General features: G+C 37.8%; 1 pseudogene; it reads left to right on the top strand.

The window, feature by feature from the left end:
- Positions 1-592: 592 nt before the first annotated feature.
- The window catches only part of LOC140636814 (proteasome subunit alpha type-1 pseudogene), a 121,143-nt pseudogene continuing 94,054 nt past the window's right edge, over positions 593-27,681 (top strand).

Below are 27,681 nucleotides of genomic sequence, written 5' to 3'. Positions count from 1 at the left end.
CCCCAAGACTAAGAGGCTTAGTAGCTTTATAGGGGCCAGTGGCCAATGGGATACGTAGAAAGTTGCACAGTCATGTCCGTCCACAAGCAGGTTGCCGATTGAATTACATTTTACCCTAAAGTATCCATTTGAACTGGCCTATCACTGCGCCGATTTCTGATAGGTGTGCCAGCGCCCTAAGCAATGAGCAGGTCATTTGGGGGCGATACAGGAGGTGGCGGGGGCAGCACAAAATGGAGTTAGTCCTGCTCTGCTTGTCCAGGGGTAGGGGATTTTTGTCAAATTTCCTGGGTCCCGCAGAACTTCAATGGCATTTCTCTTCTTTCCTCTTCATTTCAATGTTCAGTCACGATTTAGACTCGCGTTTTGTTCATTACATGAACATCATCCCCAGCACCTTGAGGCCAACTTAGTCTTACAGGAGGATTCATTTTTAGACAGAATGGGTATCCTCGAGCTGCTGATTTTAATACTTGTATCTGTGCATTAGCACGATGAAAACATCTTCCATGAACGTTCCAGAACGTAATGAAGCATTTGGTGTAGTTTCATTTAGTTTCTAATTCTCGCTCTATTATGTTGAGCAATGACGTGTGGCCTTCCAAAGTCTTAAAATTTCCCGTCCTGTGTCTGTCGTCTCGCACGTGACCTTCAAGATGAAATCACCCGAAACACTGACAAGCCTGGATTGACAACGTGCTTTCCAGGCAGCACTCCCCCGGCACCATCGTGGCTCGTGTGGGCTGCCATATTGCTCCTGCCGCAGGCTCCTCTCTCACCGAGGGGCTGGGTAGGCCCCGCCCTCCTCCACCCGCGGTGGTTGTTGGGAGCAGGGGTGGTGCGTGGGGGAGGGGAGCTGCAGCCGGCTTCCGGCTGCCGGCTTCCGGCCTCCAGCATCAGGGCTGACCTACAGGCGAGCAGGCCGGGTGCTGCCGGGCCTGTCCCCGGGCTGCCCGCGGCGGGTTTCTCGCGGCCCACTCAGCCCGCCTGGGAAGCTTCCCCCGCCCCCCGCCATGGGCTCCCGGAAGGGAGGGTGAAGGTGAGGACACCAACAGGCCTTTCTGTGTGCACCGGAAAATGGCCACGCGGGCCGCTGGCTCGTTTTGCAGCTGCCGCCACCGTGGCCCTGCGCACCCCGCCCGGGCGTGACTGCAAGCCGGCTGCGCCTTTGCGACTGTCGCTGTGCACCGGGCTGGGCCTCTGCTGCGAGCGCCTTCCCTGGATCTCCCACATCTGTTGGGGCCAGGCGGGAAGGGAAACTCCTCAAGATGGCGGATACGCCAAAATGGCTGAGGTTCCTGTCACCACCTCCACTTGGGACGACAGCTTGAGCAGACCCTTACACCTCTCCTTTGGACTTCCCCAACCGAACCCAATGCCCTTCAAACCCCAGAGGAGGAAGTCACCTTTGACTGGTCGAATTGCAATTCTTCCTTTGCATAGTGAGGGTCACTCTGACTGGTTGGATTGCAATCCTTCCTTTGCATATGAGCCAACCAATAGGAAACCGTTCTGCCTTACAACGTTATGTAAACCCCCGACCACCTTGTCTTGGCGCGACTTCCTCCACTCACTCTCTTTCCCCCGTGAGTCGTGGAACCTCGCCCGAGGGTGCCTGCAATAAAATCTGTTCTTGGACCCTCGCTTGCCTTGGCGGTCTCATTTCCATCTAGTTACTAAAAAACTTAACAGTATCCTTGGTATAAAACTGAATCTTCTTTTTAAAATTTTTAAATTTATTTATTCATGAAAGACACGGAGAGAGAGAGAGAGGCAGAGACACAGGCAGAGGGAGAAGCAGGCTCCATGCAGGGAGCCCGACGTGGGACTTGATCCCGGGTCTCCAGGATCACGCCCTGGGCTGCAGGCGGCGCTAACCCGCTGAGCCACCCGGGCTGCCCATAAAACTGAATTTGCCATGCGATTATTAACCTAGTAAGTCCAGGATTGTTAAATATCAGCCGGTTAAATATTGAGGAACCACCATCACCAATGACAGCCTTAGTTTTAGAATAGACCTGTCCTACTCTCCTACTCTAAAACTAGGGCTGTCATTGGTGATGATGGTTCCTCAACATTTAGCCGCTTGTATTTAACACTCCTGGACTTATTAGCAGCTTAGTTCCTTCAGCTACTTAGCACACACTTAGTAACTGGCTTATCTTTGATGAAAAAACAGTAAGTTGTATTGCTCAGCCAGGCGACTCTGACACCCAAGGCTCCCTGGCAGGAGCCCTGTGCACGAGCAGACCCACATCACATACTCATGAAAATGAAGTTTTATTTTATTTTTATTAATTTTTTAAGGATTTATTTATTTATTTATTTATTCATTCATTCATTCATTCATGATATACAGACAGGGGGGGAGAGAGAGAGAGAGAGGCGGCGACACAGGCAGAGGGAGAAGCAGGCTCCACGCCGGGAACTGGCCGCGGGTCTCCATCCTGGGACCCCAGGATCGCACCCTGGGCCAAAGGCAGGCACCAAAGCGCTGAGCCACCCAGGGATCCCCTAGAAAATGAAGTTTTAAAAACACCTTCCCTTCACTGGCACACTGCTACCTGTAACATCCACTTTTGTGACTTCTACTTTAGGCCCCTAAGAACTGTATCTTTGTGACTCTTGTCCAGTTATCTTGCATTGAAAGGCAGTTGAATCCCAATGCTTTAAAGGTTTGTAGGCTGTGCTGTTGCCAGGATAGGAGAAACTACTTTGGAGTGCAGGATTTGTATGGCAGAAAGAGAAAGAAGAAAGAGAGATTAATTAGGTTCATCTAAACCACCATCATTGCTTACCTATTCTTCAGTAATCACATCTACACCTTCCACTTTTGCCTCTCTATAATGCATCTTCCAAATCTTTATAAATCAAATGCTATTACTTACCTAATTAAAACTCTGTAACGGTTTCAGATTCTTCTTGATACTCCTGACCCATATCACCTTGTCCCATGGTATGTCTGCATCCTCATGAACATGATGTTCCTGCAGATTGGCCTTCTCTGTTCCTGGAGAAACCGAAACTCCTTCTTGCCTAAGGGTCTTGCATATATTCACATACTGTTCCTTTTCTTTGAAATGCTTTCCACCCAAATCCTCCATCTCTTTTTTTTTTTTCTTTTTTTTTCCCTCCATTTCAGTGCACTAACTCCTTCCTGTCTTCAGATCTTAGGGTAAAGCTCAGCTCCATGAGGAAGACTACTCTGACATCCAGGTCCAGATTAGGTTCCTGTAATACACTTTTCCATTCTTTTGAAAACTCTTAAATCTGTTCCCTTCATAGGACTACTAGAATTTAATTGTGTAACTTTTTTCCTCCAGTAGTTATCTATTATATTTCTTCCCTACAGATTAAGAGCTCCATGAGATCAAAAGTCCTTTCAGGCAGATCACCAGTCCTTAAATTGATGTCTGGCACAAAGAATGCAGTTGACTTTTTTTTTTTTTTTTTTTATGATAGTCACAGAGAGAGAGAGAGAGAGAGAGAGAGAGAGGCAGAGACACAGGCAGAGGGAGAAGCAGGCTCCATGCACCAGGAGCCCAATGTGGGATTCGATCCCAGGTCTCCAGGATTGCGCCCTGGGCCAAAGGCAGGCGCCAAACCGCTGCGCCACCCAGGGATCCCTAGTTGACTTTTCTTGAATGGAACAATGATTGTGTTGCTCAGCAATGCCACTCAGATGGCCTAGAGAAATGCATGAATGAAAAATGCCACTAACCAATTGTGTGATCTCTGGCATGTCTGAGTCTCAGTTACTTTATATTTTAATTGAAGATGGTAATTCCTATAAAATAGCTACTTTATAGACTTTATAGAATTCTTAGAAAGAGCATTTAAAATTACACACACATACACATACATACCTGGAAAATATTATTTTGATTACTGATAAATGTTTATGTCTGTGCTGTCAAATATGTAGGTATAGCGATAGTTTGGAATGAATATATATATTACTTAGGGTGAACTATTAGTGAACTGAAGTGTGTTTAAAAAATACCGGGATCATTACCTCTTTTAACAAGAAGTCCGTTTTTTGGGAAAGCTCCAGGTGCAGGTTGTTAGGACTCTGGCTCTGCCTCATTGTCATTTATCCTGTTTCACCTTCCTCTGTGGGTAAGCCTTGTTTTCAGACCCACAACGTGATGTCTGTAGCAGTTCTAGCCATAGTATCTAGACTCAACAATATCTAGAGAAAGAATATCTATTTCTATGAGTCTTGGAAAGGAGAGCAGGCTTTCCCAGGAGACTTCCTCTCATCAGAATTGCATCACATTCCTGGCTTAAACCAACTCCAGGCCGGGGAATAGGATTGTCATGATTGTCTTCATTCAAATTGACTTCAACTCTTGGTTGGTATTGGCATCAGTATTCCTTTAATCATGGGGACCTGTGGAGAAGGGTAGCTAATAGAACAATATTATAATTGTTTCTGGAAGGAGAAAGGAAGGATAAAGGAGATGGATTTTTGGGTAGAAAAAAATGTGTATAACAATAATTCTATTGTCTGTTATATACAATATGTTAAATACCTATATTTAAATTTATTTTTCTTATTAATGGAGATCAGAAGATCTAAGACACATAGTGTGGAAAGATGAAATATTGTAGTATCATGCAGTATTTTCAAGTACAGATTATTAGGATTATTAGCAAATGATATCACTAGCAAGTCAGCCTACACTGATATGCAACAATGAAGAAAGTTTCTCTACTGTGTAATTAAACACCATGTCTGATTATAAGGTAGAGGGAAATATCAAATAACAAAGGATTCTATAAGCAGTGACAGCTGTCAGAGATAACATGCCTATTCTCTACCCACTCCCGTGCTCATTGCAGACTTAACTAGTTGATTGCAACAATACTCTTTATTGAGAGTGGACATGATTTGGAGTCCTTTTCAGACAGTTCCTGACTATGCACTGGAGTTGATCCTTCAAAGAAAGCCTACCCACTATCTATGGCATAGGTATGTTATAGAACTAATTTTTTAAAAAAAGATTTTATTTATTTATTCATGAGAGAGACAAAGAGAGAGGCAGAGACACAGGCAGAGGAAGAAGCAGGCTCCACACAGGGAGCCCAACGTGGGACTCGATCTGGGGACTCCAGGATCACGCCCTAAGCCAAAGGCAGATGCTCAACCGCTGAGCCACCCAGGCGTCCGCTAGAACGAATTTTTTATACTAGGATGTAAATCAATATATGTGAAGCAGAATGAAGAAATTTCAAAGTAATTTCAAGTGAAAATCAATAAGGATATGGACCAAAAGCAGAAGAAATAGAAATATGAGTAGTAATTGTATGCAATCTTGGCTTTTGGTATAAGTGGCCTTTCAGTTAGGCCCTGCAAGATGCAGAGGTTTTATGCATCGTGGATGAAAAAAGGAAGAAAAAGAGGAAACAGGTCAGGGCATTAGCAAAGACAGGTAGGCAATAAGATCAGTGATACTAAAATACTAAAATGAAAATTTGCATGCTCCTAAACTTCTTTTCTCTTGCACCCTTGTCCTTCATCCCTTAGCACTTTATCATCCTGTTTGCCCTCAACCAAATCCCTTGGTCAGCAGAAGATCTGACAAACTCATTCAGACTAAACAGCACATGATTGAAAAGGCTCAATGAGAAATAATTCTCTGATTTGTTGTGAATATTTGTTAGCAAAGCTTTAAGCTGAAAGTATGAAGTTAATAAAGTATGATTTCACAAGGTAGTGAAATAGGAGTAGGGCAAGGGCAAGAGATCAGTTCGGGGACAGTGAGTCCTCCCCCCATATCTGTGCAATCACACCATGGAGTAAAATACGGAGTAACAATAAAAAGAAATATTTTGGGTAAAGACAATTTTTTCTGCCTACAGTGTCCAGTGCTTTAAAAAAATAGCTTTTTTTGAGATATAATTTATATGCCATACAATTCAACCATTTGTGTACTTTTCAGTTTTTAGTGTATTCACAGAGTTCTGTAACCATTGCTTCTTTGTAATTTTAGAACATTTTCATCACTTCAGAAAGAAATGCTGTTCTCATTAGCAGTCATTCTCCATTCTTCTTCCCTTCCTGGCAACCAGAAATCTACTTTGGATTTTCCTATTCTGATCATTTCATGTAACTGTAGTCACACAATATGTAATTTTTTTGGACTGGCTCCTTTCACTTAGATGATGCTTTTAAGGTTCATCCATGTTATGGCAGCTATTCATATTTCTTCCTTTCCATTGTTAAGTAATATTCCATTGTATGGATGTTCTGCATTTGGTTTATCCATTCATCAGTTGGTTGGCAATGTAGGTTGTTTTCACTGGCTGTTATGAATCATGTTGCTATGAATGTTCATGTACAAGTTTTTGTGTGGACGAATCGTCTCTCTTAGGGATATACCTATGAGTGAAATAGCTAGGTCCTATGGTAACTCTAAGTTTATTAACCCTTTGGATAAACTGCCAGACCATCTTACAAAGCAGCTGTACCATTTTAAGTTTCTACCAGCAATGTGAGGCTTCCAGTTACTCCATAGTCTCACCAACACTTGATTTTATCTTGTCTTTGTCTTATCTTTATCTTTGAGTATAGCCATCTTGGTAGTTTTGAAGTTGTATCTCATTGTGCTTTTTTTTTTTTTTTTAATATTTTTTTTTCAATTTTTATTTATTTATGATAGTCACAGAGAGAGAGAGAGAGAGGCAGAGATATAGGCCGAGGGAGAAGCAGGCTCCATGCACCGGGAGCCCGATGTGGGATTCTATCCCGGGTATCCAGGATTGCGCCCTGGGCCAAAGGCAGGCGCCAAACCGCTGCGCCACCCAGGGATCCCCTCATTGTGCTTTTGATTTGTATTTTCCTGATGGCTTGTCCAACACCTTTTGCACCCTCCTTCAACCCCTGGTAGACATGTTCCATTGTTTTTGTCAAGTGAAATTTCTTTTTTTTCCCTTTTCTAACTAACCACCAATAGAGATAAACACAATGGATGGTGGCTTCCCTTTAAATGATACTGATCCTGTTTATGATTTGGAAGGTTGATACTGAAGATATATTCAAGGAGTACCTGGCTGGCTTAGTTGGTAGAGCACGTGACTCTTGACATCAGGTTGTAAGTTCGAGCCCCATATTGGGTATAGAGATTACTTAAAAAAATCTAAAAGACCGTATTATTTAAGAATATATATATTTTAAAAATACACACACACGCACATATTTTTTCAGGTCAAGAATAGGAATATTGTCCAAAAATGAAAATGTAACTTTGTGTGTGAGAGGAGCAGATACCAGTGAATAGAAACTGAAGATCACAGCTCTGCTCCACATGTCACTTCAATCTTAGTATATTGCTAAATGGCCCTTTGGTGTAATTTGAAATTGTGGGAGAGCAGTGACTATCCTAAAAATCTTGTGGAAACTGAGAAAGATGAATAGTCTACTCTATTTCCTTAGATCTTCAGAACATTAGTAGCATTTCAGCATTGCAGAAAATCTTCATATTGCTTTCATTTTCATTTATCTCCAGTCAGAATGAACTCAACTGTGAAATGATATCAGAACCCCTGGTGCAGGAGAGTCTCTGTTTCCTGAAGTTTGCTTGGCTGACTTCATTGGGCCATTATCCCTGAAGTGTTTGCAGAGGCCAACAGCTCTTAAGGACATTAGGTAAGTTTTTATCATATCTGTTAACTTTGAGGAATTTCATTTAATTTTGATTATTGTTCTTTTTGTATATTATGTGCATTATGCTTATTAATTTTATTATAATCTTAATAGCTTTCTAAGAAGTGTTAAAGTACAGGAAGGAATCTTTATTTTCGTATTGATATCCTAATGTTCAGAACGGTGCCTGGTACAAAGTACTCATAAATATTTGTTAAATGGATAAATAGATGAACTGAGTGTTTTTTATACCTGGCACATAATAAATGCTCAGTAAATGTTAGCCGTTATTTTACAGTGCAAGTTTTTGGTTAAGCACTTTACAGTGGATGCTCATGTAATTCTACCCAACCAAGAAAGAGAAATATTGTTATTGTAGTATTAATTTTACATATGAGGAAAGGAAGAGCTCAGAGAGTTAAGTAATTTGTTCAAGGTCACACACAGGACTGGTAGGTGGCAGAGCTGTGGTTGGAACCCAGCAACGCTCATCTACTGAGCTTGTGCCCTTATTCACGGTGCTCCTCTGCTTTTGCTATTGAAGTATAAACAATCAAAGCCCTGTGCCCTTTTATCATTGCCTGGCAGCTCCAGAACTGCCGGATGTTACGATTTAAACAGAAGACGAGTGCCGTTGTGTATGAACCACCTCTCCTTGCTCTGCAGCAGACAATCCTTTGAAGTGGAGAGAACAGATATTCAGGGAATAGAAAAAGGAAACTTCAGACTGCTTGAATTTCATATGAAAAGTTGTCAGTTAGTATTATTGATCCACCCCATATGTAGCAGCTGGTAAAGGGTTTGTTTTAACTTGCTTTTCTCCTGATGTTTGGAAGTTTTGTTGCACTCTAGTCACAGAATTGAGAGACTGCTTAAACTCAACCTAATACTTCTGATGTGTTAAGAATTTATACTAATGCTCCCTTCTATTAATAATAGCTATTCCCAAAGGGTGAAAAGAGGAAACAATGTGGTGGCTTCTTCCAGGAGGAAAAACACCTTTTGTGAGAGTCAAGAAAAACACAAAAACAAAAATCAGTGCCGATTTGTAATTTAGAGTTTCTTGGAACTACTTCTATGCTAATAAGTCTCAGTGACTAATTATAGCCAAGAAAAATATGTGATATATGCAGATTTGAGGAAATTAGGCCAGACATTTAAAAAATATATGAGGCTATTGGCAAATGAGATTTTTAATAAAAATTGAGAACAGTTTCAGTCACAAATCCTGATCTGTCTAGAAGAATGATTAGAAATTTGTGGGTTAGTACAAGGATTTTTTTAAAACTTGAAAATTTTAAGGACATTCAGCAAGGCCAAATCTAGTCAGTATTCTTTGAGTAATAGTAGATTTTCTGGGACATGTGTTCCCTAGCTTCATAGACAACTGGGATGAAGTTATAGTGAGTGCTGCATGACTAAAGAAAAACAGAGTATTTAGCAGTTACCAAGATAAAAAAAGCAAAGCTGGAAGATATTTCCCTAAATTCATTTCTTTATCTCAGTTCATTTCCCATATGGTTTTTCAAATGGGAAATCTGACAGTAGTGAACATTATTGTGAGCCTGGCAGGCCTCCATTCCTTTAATTATTATATTTTTGTTGGTGTTGTTATTGTTATTATAATTTTTAATGCTGACTGGATGTGGTTGAGTTTGGCATGCAGCCTGAGCCAATCAGTATAGCTTATATGCTCCAGGCCACAGGCATCAGTTTAGGAATAGGTTCATGACTCCGTTTGGGCCAGTGAAATCAGGGTCCAGGACTTTTGTCCAACCTGTTGGGTGAGAGAAACCCTTCTTTTCTGCTTTGTTTGAGAAGAAAAGAATATGTAAATCTGAAGCTGATGGCAGCCATTTTGTCCTCTGTTGTCACTGTGATAGGAATGGATTCCTGGGGGTGGATTAAATTATCTCAACAAATCTTTTCTCTTCCTTGCAACCAAAGCATACTGATTGATTTGTTGATTTAATTTAATTGGCCTTTACCAGCCCTCAACTAAAGATTCATACACATACTTACACACTAAGGCTATTTACAATGGACTTTTTTTTTTTTTTTTTTTTTTAACAATGGGCTTTATAGCACAATCCCAATCATATGTAAAGGGTATATCTTTTACTTCTAGGTTTCCAATTAGATATATTATTTTATCTGAATATTTGGGGGTAGGTTTTGTTTGTTTGTTTAGTGATTGAGAGAGGTAGAGGAGGGGCAGAGGGAGAGAGAGAGAGAGAGAGAATCTTAAGCTGTGTGCAGAGCCTGACAGGGGCTTGGTTTCAAAACCCTGAGATCATGACCTGAGGCAAAATCAAGAGTCAGATGCTTAACTGACTGAGCCACCCAGGCATCCCGGGGGTAGGTGTTTTGTTTGGAAAAATGACGTGGTGCCTAGGTAACAGTATCCTGATGTAGCTTTATTATATATAGGTTTTCATTTGGTGGCAAATTAAGTAAGTGTGCAGTCTTTATTTTTGGGTCTCAGAAAAACCAGGATGTTCTTATGTCCTGTCTTAGGGCCTATCATTGCTTTGTAGACAGTAAGTATTATGGACTAGATGTCTGTGTGCCCCCCAAATTCATATGTTGGAATCCTAACCTGTGGTATAATGGGATTAAAAAGCATGGCCTTTGGGAAGTGACTAAATGAGGGTAGAGCCCTCATGAATGGGATTAATGTGCTTATAAAAGGGATGGCAAAGATCTCTCGTCTCTTCTGCCATGTGAGGACATGGTGAGAAGACAATCTTCTGTTAATCAGAAAGTGGGCTTTCACTGGACACTGAACCTGCTAGCATCTTGATCTTGGACTTCCTAGCCTCCAGAGCTGTGAGAAATAAATGACTGTAGTGGAAGCCACGTAATCAATGGTATTTTTGTCATAGCAGCCCAAGTGGATTAAGACAATAAGAAATCCATAAATATGTGAATAATGGTTCATTTATTCTTGTTAATTAAAATATGACTTATTTTCTTCTCTCTGGGAAAAAACATATTATTAGTGAAAGAAAATTCAATGTCAGCACTGTCAGAATATTTTTTCTGTTTGTGCTTTGATGTAAACAAAAGATAGGATAACAACCTTCCTTAGCATTTTCTTATTCTTTAGACAAAGATTGTTTATTAGGATTTATGCCCTGCTACTTTATTTTGTCTTTGAAACTATATTTAATATATTTTAGTAAGTTTATATTTAAAAAGTTACACTTTTTTTTTTTTTAATTAGTTTCAGTGATTGAAGCAGAACCATTATGGAAATGAGAGAAGGGGTTTATCAGAGGAGTTAGAACTTACAGAGTTGTGGGAGGAGCTGGGAAACAGAAGGTCCATAAAGGAAATTGAAGGATCAGAAAAAAAAATCAACTAGTTAATATGAAAATCCAAAGTTGTCCAGCTGCCAAAATAAGACTGTGAAGGGAAGGGTCATGGAAGAACCTGTGGGGAGCTATAACTTTGGATAGCAAATGTCTCTGTGCGTCCACTGCCAAACTTCTGTAGGTGGGCCTAGGGATACTGTTGAGAGGAAGTGTCTGTGGAATTGAGGACAGCCAGGGCAAACTGGAACCTCCTGCCAGCTCTGCATCAGTATATCTTTATATTTAACCACAGTGGCTGTCAGAGAATCTTGGCTAAACCTGACTTCCACTTCCTGCTTGTGAACATTCATCTTTAAGCCAACTCCAGTCTGTAAAGATACAGGGCAGGGGATTTAGCAAAGCATAATTTCTAGCTTTATCACCACATTTGTTCTTAACATTTTAATTTATGATTAATTTGGATTTGAATTAATTAAAGTGTTGTGCAAAAGGTGGTTGCAGAAAGGAAACATTGATACAAAGAAATAGCATAATGGTTAAGGGCAGGGACTTAGAGTTAGATGGACCTAAGTTTAAAGTCCTGGCTTCACCATTTTCTAGTTGGACAACTAAAAAATCTTTTCTCTAAGTTTCAGTTTCCTCATCTGTGAAAGGGAAATGCTAATCATATCTACTACATAGAGTTGATGAAAGAATTAAACAGATGTGTTGGACTTAGCATAGTGGATGGCAAATTGCAAGCATGTGTGAGTTTTTGTTATTTCAAAACAAAATTTCAAATTTCATAGAGGAGCTGCAGAAGGCAAGAATTTTAAATGGCAGTAGTCAATTTGGTTGTGGATTCTTCCTCAGTACATCCTACTCTCACATTCTTAATTTACTGATGATTATTCTTGTTCGTTTTGGATTTCACAAAAACAGTGTATGTGTGCTTAACTCATGATAAGCCTCAGGTTTTGTTTTCCAAGTAAGCCTTTATTCATTTTTGTCTTGTACTAATAATTCTTCTCCAAGGTATGATAGTTTAATACTTTAATCAGTTTCAACAAGTTTGGGTAACTTTTTTCCCTTCTCATATACATACAAACATTGTATAATTCTTCCTTTTATATTTAAAGATTTTATTTATTTATTTGAGAGAGTGAACAAGAGAGAGAGAATGAGCGGGGGGGATGGGGAGCAGAGGGAGAGGGAGAAGCAGACTCCCCGCTGAGCAGGGAGTGACAAGGGGCTAATCCCAGAACCCTGGGATCATGACCTGAATCAAAGGCAGCCACTTAACTGACTGAGCCACCCAGGTACCCCTACAGTTCTTCATTTTTAGTGTTTTTGATTGGCCTGTTTCATACATTTTAATTACCTTGGCCACAACTGATAACAGTCTCTTATATGATGGGAACAGGTCTGTAACACCATGGCAGTATTTTGATTTTATTAGATTTATCTGTTGAACTGCCATTTCTTTCTTCTTCATAACTAGCTAATAGGTTTTTTCAAGTCAACTGCTAGTTAGATATACTAAGCTAACTACATTGCTACAGTTGGGGAGAACATCCATTTAGTTCATATGGTTGCTATTATTAAAGTAAAATTTAAGATAAGGGGCTGGAAAATGGTCATATTTCATATTGTGATGAGTTGAGATTTTATTCATCTGAGACTTTCTCTACGTGTTTTATTTTAAAACACATTTTTTTTGAATAATGAAATAGAAGTAAGTTATAGAAGAAAAAATTGGAAACTACAGAAAAATACAAAGAACAAAGTAAAATCACTTGTAATCTCGTTACTTGGAGAAAACTACTGTGAATATTTTGCTGCTTTTGTTTCATTCTTCAGACTTCTGTTTTCATAAATAAAAGTTGATCATGCTATTTGTATATGTACATACAAGTACACAAAAACTCACATTACTGTTATTTAGTTTGGTATCCTACTTCATATTATATCATGTGATTGTTCCATGTTAGTAAAAATTCCTCATTCCCTATTTTTATTTTTTATGTCATTGTTGTATATACACATATATAAAACTCCCATCATAAGGCCTGGGACATAATTAGCATTCAAATGGTAACTGTTATAAGTAGCTCTATACCTAGAATTGCCTTTATTTGTGAAAGTCTTTGGACTTAGAATTATAAATCCTTTAGTATTCTTAACACAAGTTGTCAACTTTTTTTTTCAAAAAAAGATCTTTCTTTTTACACTATAACCAGGAACAGATGAGTATTTTTAGAGAGTTTATTCTCATTTTACAAGGAACAAATGTTCTCTTTCCTTCTACGTATTGTTTAAAATATCTGTGTATTTTTATGTTTACATTAATATGGTCTGCCAGAACTTGATGTTATGAGCTTCACAAATGATTGCGTGCCTATACATTTCTCCTGGTATTTCTTAGTTTTTATTTCACATATCTCATCAAATGAAAGTAAAAAGGAGAGAGGGAAACAAGCCATAGGTGACTCTTAATGACAGAGAACAAACAGGGTTGATGGTGGGAGGTGGGTTGGGGATGAGCTAGATGGATGATGGTTATAAAAGAGGGAACTTGTGACGAGCACTGGGTATTGCATATAAGTGATGAACCACTGAATTCTGCTCCAGAAACCAATATTGCACTATATGTTAATTAACAAAATTTGAGTTAAAAAAAATGAAGTCAGTGCCAAAGAGCTGCTACCAAATGTCATATCCACAAAAAGTTAAAAAAAAAAAAAAAAAGAAAAACAAAGTATATTTCCTTTCCTGTGGATTAGATTTTTAAAATGACCATTTTTGCCTACCTAATTTGAATCTTAAATTTGGCTTTGTCTAAAGTTAATATGCTGCTCCTGGTATTTTTTGTTTTTGTTTTATTTATGCTTCTGTTTTTATTTTTTATTTTTTGGTGTGAGTTTGGTATCTTTCCCATCAGGCTTTTTACTTTTAACCCATTTTAATCATTCTAATTTTAGTTTCTTTTGTAAGTAGTATGTAGTGCCTTTATTATTTAATTGAGAAATTTATACCTTTCACATTTATGGTCTAAAGTGTTTGATCTGTTGTCATCATATTTTATGGTTTACTTTTTCTTACTATGGTAGTATTTTCTTTTATGACTTTTTCTATAGAAAAAGTTGCTTTTTTTCCCTCTTCCAATGATTAGAAGATATATAAGAGGTTCACTGTGGGTTTTTTTTTTTTTAAGATTTTATTTATTTATTTATGAGAGACACATAGAGAGAGGCAGAGACACAGGCAGAGGGAGAAGCAAGCTTCTCACAGGGAGCCTGATGTGGGACTCGATCTCCAGAGCCCAGGATCACGCCCTGAGCTAAAGGCAGACGCTTCAACCACTGAGCCACCTAGGCATCTCTCAGTGTGTTTTTAAAAACAACTTTCCAGGTACATTTCAAGTCTTTATTTTAGTAAGAATTACATAGCATTTTAAATGTCTCTATATGTCACTTTTATTTTGACCCATTATTAAATTCTTGATCTTCATTAGTTTTATCTTGGGTTGTATGTCATATGAGTAGTTAGAGTAATAATTAGTACTTCTTACATTACATATGTTTTATGTAATTTTTTTGAGATTTTTATTTCATTTTGTAATTATGTTTATAATTTTGTATAGTCAATGATTTGATTTCAGTGTTCACCACCAGTACTTTTATGCGGTAATGTTTTTTAAAATGTTGAATTTTTAATTTTTTTAAGATATTATTTATTTATTCATGAGAGACAGAGAGAGAGAGAAAGAGAGAAAGGGAGGGAGAGAGAGAGGCAGAGACACAGGCAGAGAGAGAAGCAGGCTCCATGCAGGGAGCCTGATGTGGGACTCGATCCCAGATCTCCAGGATCATGCCCTGGGCCAAAGGCGGTGCTAAACTGCCCAGCCACCTGGGCTGCCCTGAATTTTTAATTTTGATGTCATTCTTAGTTGACTGCCTTTGAGGTTTAGAAGAGCCTAACCTTCCATTTCTTTTTCTCTCCAAGTTCTAAAGAATTGATAACAGACACAAGGAGCCAGGAAGGATCAATAATGCCTAACGTACTTAGCTCTTTGGCTCTACTAGTAAAAGTTTAGTTCCAGGGAATTCGGTAGCAGAAAAATGAATCTACTCCTACTAGTTTCAGCAGGAAAAAATTGTAATGTATTAAATAGTTTATGAAATATCAGAAAGGCTGAAGAAACAGACTTTAGGTTAAATGCACAAGAGCAAGTCCTAGGCCACAGTCCAGAATTAGTCTACTTAGAAAGCTTCTCCCTCTGTTATAATCAGGAAGCAGGCAGCTCCAGAGTGGTCCTTTCATGGCTGTGATCAGGAAACTGCTCCTATTGCTGCTGACTCTACAACTATGTCTCACTTGTTACAAAATGTGCCAACAAAATGGATGGCTCACGAAGCTAGGGACTGGACTGCAAGTGCTCCCCCAGGAAAACCAAAGGCTTCCATGATCGTGCTTGTCAGCAGAAATAGCAGCAACAGCTGCAGAAGATGGCTTCTGCAACACTAAGCTTTTTCACATTTCTGGTAACTGCATTTGACAGTCCAAACCTAAATCATACCTGGAAACTTGAGCTGCAAAGGAGCCTACAAATTGAATTGTTTAGTTTTCTAGTCCCAACTTTATAGGAGTATTCTCTATAAGGAAGATAGAATTGATGCCCAAAGGCAAATCTTATCTACCACAGTATTATAGCTGAAGAAGCTGAGGATATCTCCCAGAAATGAATTTATCTGTTCAGTCACAAGCACAGATGTACTGCATGCATCCTTTTCTCAAGCCTGGAGGCTCATACTGGCGGCCTACCACTTAAGGACAGGAAGAAGAGGAGAGCATGCTTCACCTGATCAGGCAGTTACAGTGGAGTCAGAGATAAGGATCAGAAAGAATGGGTGGGGCCCATTTATTGCTTTGAGGCACAAGGAATTGTCCCACAGCATTCCCTGGAAAGTAGACATTGAACTGAAGCAGGAGTATGGTTTTTGTAGTTTGAGATGGAAATGTAAGTGAAGGAAAAATGTTCTACCAACCTAACTGCTCTTGATCTTTTAAAAAATAATGGCAGGTATGTTTTCTGAACAAATAAATCCCCTTTGTAGTTGAAAATGTCTTTTTACTATCTTCACACGAGAATGACAACTTGGCAGGGTTACAGTCTTGGGTTATAGCTTTTTCTCCCTAAAAATATCATTGTTTGGTCACTAAATATTTTAAAGGAAAAACATCCTCAGGCCAGACTAATATTTCTTGGTAGAGAAGCCAGTTTGTTTTCTCTGCCTAGAGCTTTATTGGACTTTGTTTTAGCCTATTAATTGGGTACTTTAATAGAATATGTAGATATTTGGTCTGTTAGTTGAAATTTACTTGGAAAGTTATTGGGCTTTTATACTGAGTATAGTATCTTTTATCAAATTAGGCAAGTTTTCTTCAATTCTGTTTCTGACTATTGTTTCTGTTACATGTTTTCTGGTTACAACTTGAGGAAAAACTAGTTCTCAATTTGTTCTCCACTGATTGGCTTCCATTCCTATCATATTTTCATTGTTTTGTATCTTTTATCATTTTTTATGAGTTTCAGATGATCATCTTTTCGATCAAGTCTGTGGTCATCCTACAGTTTTCCAGGAACCTTCTTCTGAAGTAAGTGGATAGATGTTCCCTGCTTGACAATGACTCAATGACATTGTGTCTGTTACTTAGAAATTTCTTTTCCCACATCACCTGAAGCTGAATTGGGCAAGACCATCTACCATGCATCATCAGAGCTTTACTGACCTCTGCCTCCTGGGGATAGTACATCTTGGGTCACCTACAGGGTCTTCATTGTGGCTGAATTTCTTGTTGAAAAATTTGTCTCCTCAGCATGTAAAAAAAGACAAGTACTCACTGAAGCTGCCTCAATAATTATTCTTTTGAGGTAAAGGAATAGTTCTCCAGTTTGCAGGTCAACAAAGATCTTTAATGAAGTGGGAGATAATGACTGGAGAACAAATAACCTTTTGTGCCTATTTCAGGGAGTCAAATTGCCCCTTTTCTAATGGCTAAGTTAGCATAAGACAGCCTGTGTTTCCCAGTCCAGTTCCACTGACCACCTGATGACTAATAAAGATTTTTCCATGAAATTAGTCCTAGCTTTCACTGCTATTGTGTATAGTCTTTGTCTTTGTCTTCAGGGAGATAATTTAGTGGGAACTTGGATTACCCCATTTTAGGAACTTCTAACTCAGAGATTCCTTTTTAACTGAAAGCTAGTAGTACTATATGATACAAGCTTTAAATATGTGATGATACTTAGAATCCATTCTGCAAACAATTTAGTTCATAGGCAGTTCTTGAGATGAAAGTTGGTCATAGAGAGTATCTAGGAAAATAGTAGTCTATAATTTGGGTAAAATGAGGTGTTTCTAAAATTGGGATTGATCTTATTTTTTGTTCTTTGGATATTATACTTGTAAAATTATACTTATGTAGATAGGCTGGTAGAGATGACAAAAAAACTTTTTGAAATGTATGTTGTCATTGAATTCCAACTATGAAAATCGTAGAACCTATAAAATATGAGAAAACAGATGCTAGAACTGGATAGGAGAGTGAGTTGCTGTCTAAATGAAGAGTTGAATACTGTTCTCTACAACACTGTCTTTAAATCTTCATTTATTGGTGAACTCAAATACTGTTGGTTTTTACTGCAATGTATTTTGGGAGGAGTATTTAAAAGTATCTAAGATTATGGACTCTTGGTTTTAGCTGTGTTTCTTTCCTAAATAACCTTTTAATTTGTGAATAAATAAAATATTTATTTTAGAATATTTAAAAATTTACAGAAGAGCAAAATTGATATAAAGACTTGCCATATAATCCTTTAAAAAATGTCAGTAAAGTCAGTAGATAAGAGAATTAATATTTGTCTAATCAGACTATTCACATTTTAACTGATTATTAATATAGTTGGATTAAAATCTATCACATTTGTATCTATTTTCTTGCATTTTTCTGTTTCCTCCTTTCCCTCTTTTTCTGCCTTTTCTGGTTTTAATTGAGCATTTTATATGATTTCATTTTATCTCGTCTTTTAGCATATCAATAATTTCTTTTAAAAATTTTTAGTGCGGGATCCCTGGGTGGTGCAGCGGTTTGGCGCCTGCCTTTGGCCCAGGGCGCGATCCTGGAGACCCGGGATCGAATCCCACATCAGGCTCCCGGTGCATGGAGCCTGCTTCTCCCTCTGCCTGTGTCTCTGCGCGCCTCTCTCTCTGTGACTATCATAAATAAATAAAAATTAAAAAAAAAAATTTTTAGTGCTTGTCTTCTGGTTTATAGTACATAATTTTAAACTAATCTAAATCTATCTTCAAATAACACTATACCATTTCATATGGAGTACAGTTACCTTATAACAGAGTATTCTTAATGCCTTCTGTTTGTTGTGGCATTGTTGTCATTCATTTTATTTATTGATATGTTATGATCAGTAATCACTCAGTGTACTATTATTGCTTTAAAGAAAGATCTTTTAGGTCAATTAAGTAAAGAAAAAAAAGATTTTATTTTACTTTCATACATTTCTTCTTTAAAACACTTCCTTTCTTTATGTAGATCTTGATATATCATTTTTTTCCTGCCTGGATAACTTCTTTTAGCATTTCTTTTAGGGCTGGTCTGTTTGTGATGAGTTCCCTCACTTTTTTGTTTGAGAAAGTCTTTATGTCTTTTTTATTTTTGAGGGATAATTTGCTGGATATAGAATTCTTGGGTGGTGGTTTAATTCATTCTACTTTCCTCTTACTTGCTGAATTCTGACAAGAAGCCTGTTGTAATTCTTATCCTTTATTACTCCATGGGATAGCCCTCCCCTCATTCCTTCTGGTTTCCTTCAAGATTATCTCTGTCTTTGGGGTTCTACAGTTGGAATATGATATGCTGAGGTGTGCTTCTTGTGGCATTTATCCCGCTTGGTGTTCTCTCAGCTTCCTGTATCTGTGGTTTGGTGTCTGTCATTAAATTTTTGAAAGTTCTCAGCTGTTATTACCTCAAATATTGTTCAGCTTTGTTCTCTTTCTTCTCCTTCTGGCATTTTAATTACATATGTTATATCTTTTAATATTGTCCCCTAATTCTTTCATGTCTTCTTCTTGTTGTTTTCTTCTTTTCTCTTTGTATTTCAGTTTAGGCAGTTTCTGTTAACCCTTCTTCAGGTTCTCTGATTCTTTTGTCAGTCACTTAAAGTTTACATTGAATTCTCTGATGGTGGTTTTCATTTCAGTTACTGTATTTTTTATTTCTAGGATTTCCTTTTGATTCTTTTTTAGTTTTAGTCTTTCTGCTTACATTACCCATCTGTTCTTGAATGCTGTCTAATTTTTCTAATATACCCTTTTCATATTAATCATAGTTATTTAAAATTCCCTGTCTAAAAATTCCAACATCTGTGTCCTTTCTGAATATGGCTCTGATGATTGCCTTATTTCTTCAGAGTGCTTTCTCTACTTACATTTGGCATATAATTTTTCTCTGGAAAACTGGATATATTGTATTGGGTAATAGAGGCAAATAGATCTTTATCATGATGATTTATGTTAATTTGGCTATGATTTGGATTATGTTTACTGTTTGTTATAGCTGTAGTTACTAGAGGCCCCAATTCCTCTGGTATCCTTGTTTTTGTCTCTCCTATTGTCTTTAGTCAGTGTTTTACAGTTCTTTCAGCTACAATCCACTGTTAATACTGGAGCCCTGTTGTCATGGTGGTAAGGTCTGGGAAAAGGAAGCATTCCATAATTCATTCTTTTTGAAAGTGTGTGTTTTGGGGCCTTCCAGTGTTTTTTTAGTGTAAAGGAGAACTTGTCCACTACCCTCTTCTCTGGATGAGGTATTTCTGGTCTGTATCCTTGACGTCTTGGCCCCTATTAACTAGGGCTTATTCCCCGCCCCCCTCTTATGTGAAACAGCAAGGCTAGAGCTGGTTGGAAGACCTGGGGTGAGGAGGCCCTTTGCTTTGCCTCACTGGGATAAGGTTTTAGAAATAAACTATGAAAAACCCTTTTCCTTGGAGAGCAGGTCTATTTTATAAAGAAGGCTTTATGGTTATTTTTCCTTTCTCACTGCTCAAGCCAATTGGGGATATTTCTTGGGTCCCTATTGTGAGGGCCTGGTGGTATTCCTGGAGAGAAAGCCTATGAAAGTGTGGGCCTGGTGGTATTCCTGGAGAGAAAGCCTATGAAAGTGTGGTGGTATTCCTGGAGAGAAAGCCTACTCTCCTACTAGTCCACTCTTAGTCTCCAGTAATTTTTCAAAATTTCCATACAAGTATTCCTACCAGTTTGTAGCTTCAGTGGCTACTGCTCCAGGTAACCAGATCTCAGTTGCTTTATCTCTTTGGATGTGCCTATCACTCTGGATTTTGAGGTGGTTTATTCTGTACCTTTAGTTCTTCGAAGGGTCCAAGAAGAGTTACTGGTTTTCAGTTCAGTTTTTTATTGTTGTAAGGGCAAGAGTGACCACTTTTAACCCTTTTCCATGTCAGAACTAAAACCAGAAGTCTCCTGCTGAATTCTTCTCAAGTCTTATCTTGCCAAATTTCTAAAATATTTTTAATTTTCTGGTTGTCTTTGTCAAATCAATAGATAGGAGAATGAATCTTTACCCAGTTATGATGTGGTCAATATTTTTGTATCCTATATATAATATCTTTAGGTATAATTGGAGGATGAAACCACTAAGAGTATATGAATAGTGCTTTAAATTTTTTTAGCACCCATTAATTACAGATATCTATAAGCCGTCATCTCTAGATTAGTTAGATTAGATCTTTAGAAACACTGATCTTTCTACTTTATAATTCCATTTATTCATGTGAGTAGTGGACATATTATGTGATATCTCCTCAGTTTATCAACCCCTTATCATAAGAGAACTTTTTCCCTCCCACCCCTTACACACAGGGAAGGGCCCTGTCAGTCAGGTGTGTATCCTGTGATCCTGTCTTCTGGATCATAGTTACTTTAGATGAAAAAAGCTTAGCCAATTGGGTTCTTCCTTCTAATTAAGAACTGGGATTGAGAGATACCTAAACTCCATAGGTGGGTCACTTGATTTAAAGATAAGTAAACTTGACAGTTGTTAGGTAGAAATCATCTGTTGTGTACATGCTGAATCAGAGAAAGGTATTCACTGAAGAAGTGGACATTCTGAGAAGTAGATGTGTGAAATCATATAGCCTGAGAGAGACAGAGAGAGTAAGAGTCTTGGGTATCAATAACATTCGATGTCTGTCTTGGACTCTGAGTGATACCTGTATTTTCTTATAATAAATTCACCATTGTTGCCTAAACTAGCTTGAAAGTATATTTTTTACTTATGGCCAGGGGTTATTGAAGAGACAGTAGTAATGGGAATCAGAGTGAATTTCAGAGAAAAAGGAAACGTGTATTTGTTTTGAACGTTACTCTTTTGAAGTGAAAAGACACAGAGTCATGTTCAAATGTTTGTATTAATTATTAAATAACACTGGTCTTTTGGAATAAAGATATAAATAAAATTTTTATATTATTCCATGTTGGCTTCCATTCAATATTTTAAGATTAAGATGGCAAACTAATTTGATTCTAATGGATTCAATTGTTGACTCTACTTCCTATTTTTAAAGATTTGATAGAATCTTGTTAATGAATTACATATTTCTGACTTGACTAAAATTGTTGAATTATGAGTTTCTCTACCCAGAGAAAGCTTCTTTGCAGCTTGAGTCTATGGGCTTTCTACTTCAGCTGTCCTAAGGAAGGAAGTCATTAAATAGGAAGGTAGATATATAGAATGATGACAGTCTTTGGAAAAGAAGAACAAATTTGGGTAAAAGATGGGCTGATGATGGGAAATTTTTATTGAGGGTACAAATTTCTGTTAGCCCAGTTCCTAGGCTTTGTGTATATATGAAGTTGTCAGCTTCCTTCAGAGTAGGCCAACAGGACCATCAAGGATAGAGAGTCTAAAGATATTAACAGAGTCTGTTAATTATTAGTCTGTGGCACTAATTTAAGGTAGGGTTTGGATAATTAAGGTCATCCTGCTGTTTTAGTATTTCTTACTTATTTAAATTTTAAAATAAGATGTTAATTATACATAAGAGAAAACATAGAAAATATTAGCAACTTTAGGATTAGCAAAGATTTCTTAAATATAACACAAAAGCACAAGCTACAGAAGAAAAAAATCAATACACTGACCTTAATCAATGTTAAGCCATTTGCTCTTTAAAAGACACTATTAAAATGAAAAGTCAAATGACAGACTGGGAAAAAATATTTGCAAAGCTAGTCTGACAATGTATGACATATGTCATATATCCATAAAATCACATACTATTCTTACAACTTAATGATAAGAAGACAAATAGCCCATCCAAAAGATGCACAAAAGATTTCAACAGATACTTCCCTGAAGAAGATATGCAGATGGGGGCACCTGGGTGGCTTAGTGGTTGAGCATCTGCCTTTGGCTCAGGTCATAGTCCTGGGGTCCTGGGATGGAGTCCCACGTCAGGCTCCTCACGGGGAGCCTGCTTCTCCCTCTGCCTATGTCTTGCCTCTCTCTCAGGGTCTCTTATGAAAAAGTAAGTAAAATCTTAAAAAAAAAAAAAGATTTGCAGGTGGAAGGTAAGCACATGAAAAGACACTCAGCATCATTAGTCACAGGGAAATGCAAATTAACCCACAATGAGATAGTATAATACACTAGAATGGCTAAAATTTAAAAGACTGACTATACCAAGTGTTGGCAATGATGTGGAGGAACTGAGACTCTTGTACATTGCTGGTATAGTGTAGAATGGTAGTCATGTACTGCCATTTTGAGAAATAGCCTGACAGGTTTTTTTTTTTAAGTTAAACATACATTAACCATGTGGCCCACCCATTCCACCTCTGTATTTTTACCTAAGAGACATGAAAGTATACATCCATTTAAAGACTTGTATGTGATTATTACTAAAGGGTTTATTGGAAATAGCCCCATACTGGAAACCATTGAGATGTCCATCAGCTGGTAAATGGATAAATAATATGTAATGGAGTACTACTCAGCAATAAAGAGGAATGAACTATTGCTACATATAACCACATGGATGAACCTCAGAATAATTATGTGGAGTGAAAAGAGACAGATAAAATAGTATATAATCTGTCACTCCATTTACATAAATTCTAATATATGCTAACTAATCTATAGTGCTGGGAAATAGATCAGTGCTTGCCTGGGGAGAAAATAAGAACAGAGATGTGAAAGGAGGGGTGTAATAAAGGGACATGAAGAAACTTTGGGTAATGATGGATATAGTGAAAATAAGGGAAACCTCATTTAAAATAGAATAAGGCACCTTTGCAGGGGGACCTCTCATGTACTACTACTCACTATGAAAAGCATAGCTCGGGGCAGCCCCGATGGCTCAGCGGTTTAGCGCTGCCTGCAGCTCAGGGCGTGATCCTGGGGACCCGGGATGGAGTCCCAAGTCGGGCTCCCTGCATGGAGCCTGCTTCTCCCTCTGCCTGTGTCTCTGCCCCTCTCTCTCTCCTCTCTGTGTATTCTCATGAATAAATAAATAAAATCTTTAAAAAAAAAGAAAAGCATAGCTTGCATTCCCCAACAGGAAGACACTCTTCCAGCAGGAAGAAGGAAGAATTTCTCCTTGCCCAACAGCAGCTCAGCCAATGAAAACTCAGTGAAACAGCCTCTTCCCAGCTTCTTCCTTTCCCCTATAAAAGGAAGCCCTTTTCTTTTGCTCTGCAGACTTGCCTGTGGTTTGCCATAATTTGCTCATCCTAAATCATAATTTCTCTGCTATTCCTGAATAAACGAATTTTGCTGATGAAATAACTGGATCTTTTGTTTTATTAAGCTCAATAGTATGTTTATTGTCTTGATGTGTGGTGATAGTTTCAAAGGTGTATACTTATGTCAAAACTTAACAAATTGTTTACTTTAATTATGTGCATTTTATTGTATGCCAATTATACTTCAATAAAACTTTAAAAAGAAAAAAATTAGATAACATCAGCTAAACGTAAATGAATAAAATAGGCATAAACCTGATATATAAGATGTTTAGCATTAATCATTAGAGAAATGCCTATCAAAACCACAATGAAATATCACTTCACATCCATTATGATATATATTATCCAAAAAAAAGAATAAAGAAAGAAAAAGGGAAATAAAAACCCAACAACCCAGAAAATAAGTATTTAGTGAGAATGTAGAGAAATTGAAACTCTTTATATTGTTGATAGGAATGTAAAATGGTTTAAGTACTATGGAAAATAGTATGGAGGTTCCTGAGTAAATTAAACAGAATTATCATATGATTTAGTAATTCCATTTATGGGTGGGTACACAAAAGAATTGAAAGTAAGGACTTGAAGGGGCACCTGGCTGGCTCAGTTAGAAGAGCATGCAACTCTTGATCTCAGGGTTGTCAGTTCGAGCCCCATGTTGGGTGTAAAGATTACTAAAATAATTAGATAAATCTTAAAAAAATAAAAAAGATAAAATACTGAAAAAAAAGAAAGTAAGGAATTAAGCAGGTATTTATATACCAGCATTTATAGCAAAATTATTCATGGTAACCAAAAGGTAGAAACAACCCAAATGTCAGTTAAAGGATAAATGGATAAACAAAATGTGGTGTATATATATATATATACACACACACACACATACATATATATACACATATATACATATATATACATATATACACATGTACATATATATATACATATATACATATATATATATATATGATGAGATATTATTAGCCTTAATAGGAAATGAAATTGTTACATGCTTGCAAAATGTATGAACCCTAAGGGCGTTAAGTGATACAAAAACAAGTATTGTATGATTCCATTTATATGAGCTAGAATAGCCAAACTCAAAGAGAAAGAAGAATAGTGGTTACTAGGGACTTATGGGAGGAGGGCAATGGGGAGTTATTGTTTGATTGGCACAGCATTTCATTTTGAGAAGATGAAAAATTTCTGGAGTTGAATAGTGGTGACAGTTGCCCAAAAGTGTGAATGTACCTAATGCCACTCAACTTTACACTAAAAAATGAGAAATGGTAAATTTTATGTTGTGTATATTTTTATCACAATAAAATAAAAAATACCTACTATATTAAATAGGATCCCTAAGGAGCAAGCAATTTTTTGTGTCTAAACTTAATGACTTTTGTAAGAATTAGAAGATGCCCCAGGAAGAGAAGGTGCATTCTGTTAGGAAAACAGTTTTCTGAAAGCTGGGTTGAAGAGGTGAGCACATATCACTTTAGGTATCATCTCAGGCTAAAGGCATTATAAACTAAAGAGGGCAAGGAAGGTTCATGTTGAAATGAAGGTTCACCTAACAGTTCACTCTGTCAGCTTGGGGTACATATTAAAGCAGTATCTTCTCTTCTTCTGGCATGTAACTGAGTTCCTCTGTTCTTTTGGAGCCCTGTTTTCCATATTTGTCATGATATGGTGACAGTCTGTTCCCCTACAACTTTATAGTGTCATTTCAAGATAGGCTAAAATTAAATAAGCCTATAAATTGCCTTTAGTTCCTCAGAGACTGAGTGGTGTTATTTCTGTCAGCTGCTCAGCTCTTGTGACTACAGCATTAGTCATTAGAGTCCTGCTGCTGTTTACTACCCAGTGTGTCAAGACAACAGTGACCTATGACCCAGATCATATTTATCAGGGGTTGGAGCTAAAAGCTTTTTCATTTAGAGTAGACCTCATCTCTACAATTTTTTTTAAAGAAGCATCTTAAAAGCAACATACAATAAATATGTCATAGCAGAGGCAGTCTTAAAGTTATTCATGATTTCTCCCCATTTTCCTGCATCATTTCATTACTATAAAAGAAACATACCAGTTTTCTGGAGGGTTTTCCTAGCTTTGGTAAAGGATAAAAATATGATTTTAATTGTGTTTAATATAAGTGTAGGAAAGGAAAGAAACTTTCCTGATATTCTCTTAAGTTCAGTGAATGAGGCTTATGAATTAAACCAACAAATGAAAATTTCATGGGAGGAAAAGGTTGTTATGCATGCACATAGGAGTGTTACAGAAAAGAAGTGAAAACTCTAAAAACATGATTTTAGGTCCAGAACTTATGTACCATTTTAATACAGGGTGATGAATTGTGGAAAGGAGACAAGACGAAGGAAAAGGGATTTGGGATTCCAGGGACAGTAAATTGTGGGAAGGCAAATATATGGAGGAAAGTAATGAAAGTTAAGGGTTATTTGAGTAAGGTTTATGCAGACCTCAAGTCAGTGATAACACCAGAATAAGAGTCATGTCTTCTTTCTTGAAAGGGAAATGGAAAGGGAAAGGGAAATGGAAAGGGAAAGGGAAATGGAAAGGGAAAGGAAAGTTTATGCCCTGTTTTTGGCAGAAAGGAGGAAGTAGGGACACCTGGGTGGCTCAGCGGTTGAGCATCTGCTTTCAGCTCAGGGCATGATCCCACAGTCCCGGGATGGAGTCCCACATTGGGTTCCTTCCACAGGGCCTGCTTCTCCCTCTAACTCTGCCTCTGCCTCTCTCTATGCATCTCTCATGAATAAATAAATAAAATCTTTAAAAGAAAGAAAGGAAGGGGGGAAGCAGAGAGTTCCTCTTGTGTCTGTTCCTTTTTAATTGCCTTCAGCTCAAAATAATGATTTTGAGTTACAAGTTACAAGTCACAATAAAATAAAAAATATCTGCTACATCAAGTAGGATCCCTAAGGAGCAAGCAATTTTTTGTGTTTAAACTTAGTGACTTTTATGTCTCATATAAAATAGCTTATATAAATGGATTGTAACTTGATTGAACAAGTTACAGTCATGCCAAAGTGGCATAATTGGGGGGCATATTCTGATTCCCTTCATAATAAAGAGAATGTGTTTTCTTCTTTCTACATTAATTTTTCCTTATATTTTTAACAGAAGCTAACTTTGGATTATCCACAATTTAAGGACTGTTCCAGATAGCTGTATGTAATTTGCTTGGATATTGGTCTCGATGAGTAACTGAAATCCTTTTTTGTCATTACTTACTTGAAAGTTTTCAAATTTCTCCATTTGATTGTTTGAGAACGTGCATTTATCTTTTATAGCCCCTTGGGTGACAGGCAGCTTTGCTACCTTATTGTGACTAGGTGGTTTCACAGTGGTGGCAGGGATAATTCTCAGGGAAATAAACAAGAAGCATGGTAAAATCAGTTTGGAAAGGTTACTCCTGCTGGTGGTCTTCTGGGAAGGCTGGGTTTTTCTTCTTTCTAAAAACTAGGGTTTCTGGAAAGAGAATCTGTTCCATCCTTCAGAAAATGAGAATTAGACATAGTCAAATCAGTGGTTGGCTGGAATGAATCCATGACCGGAAATACTTTACTGGGAAGATGGCCTTAGAATATGTGAACTTGATTCAGGAGGCATTCAACAATCAGGGATAGTGAAGTTTCATGGCAACTGAATTAAACAGCATGGGAATAGCTTAGAAGAAAAAAGCAGGGGAGTAAGGAAAGCAGGAGCCATATAGCAAATGCATGAGAGCATGCACAAGCAATTAGAGAGAGGTGTTGCTGATTAGAACAGGAAATTTGTAGGGGAAAAGGAAAGCATGTCACAGGATTTATGGTTGAAAGCAAAGACCCTGTGTTGTAAAGAGATGTTTCATTTCTCTGAAGGCACTTGTAAA

This window comes from Canis lupus, chromosome 7 (genome assembly GCF_048164855.1).
Source record: "Canis lupus baileyi chromosome 7, mCanLup2.hap1, whole genome shotgun sequence".
Taxonomy (NCBI): domain Eukaryota; kingdom Metazoa; phylum Chordata; class Mammalia; order Carnivora; family Canidae; genus Canis; species Canis lupus.
The sequence above is the reverse complement of the archived record's forward strand: the minus strand, read 5'-3'. Positions and strand labels throughout refer to the sequence as shown.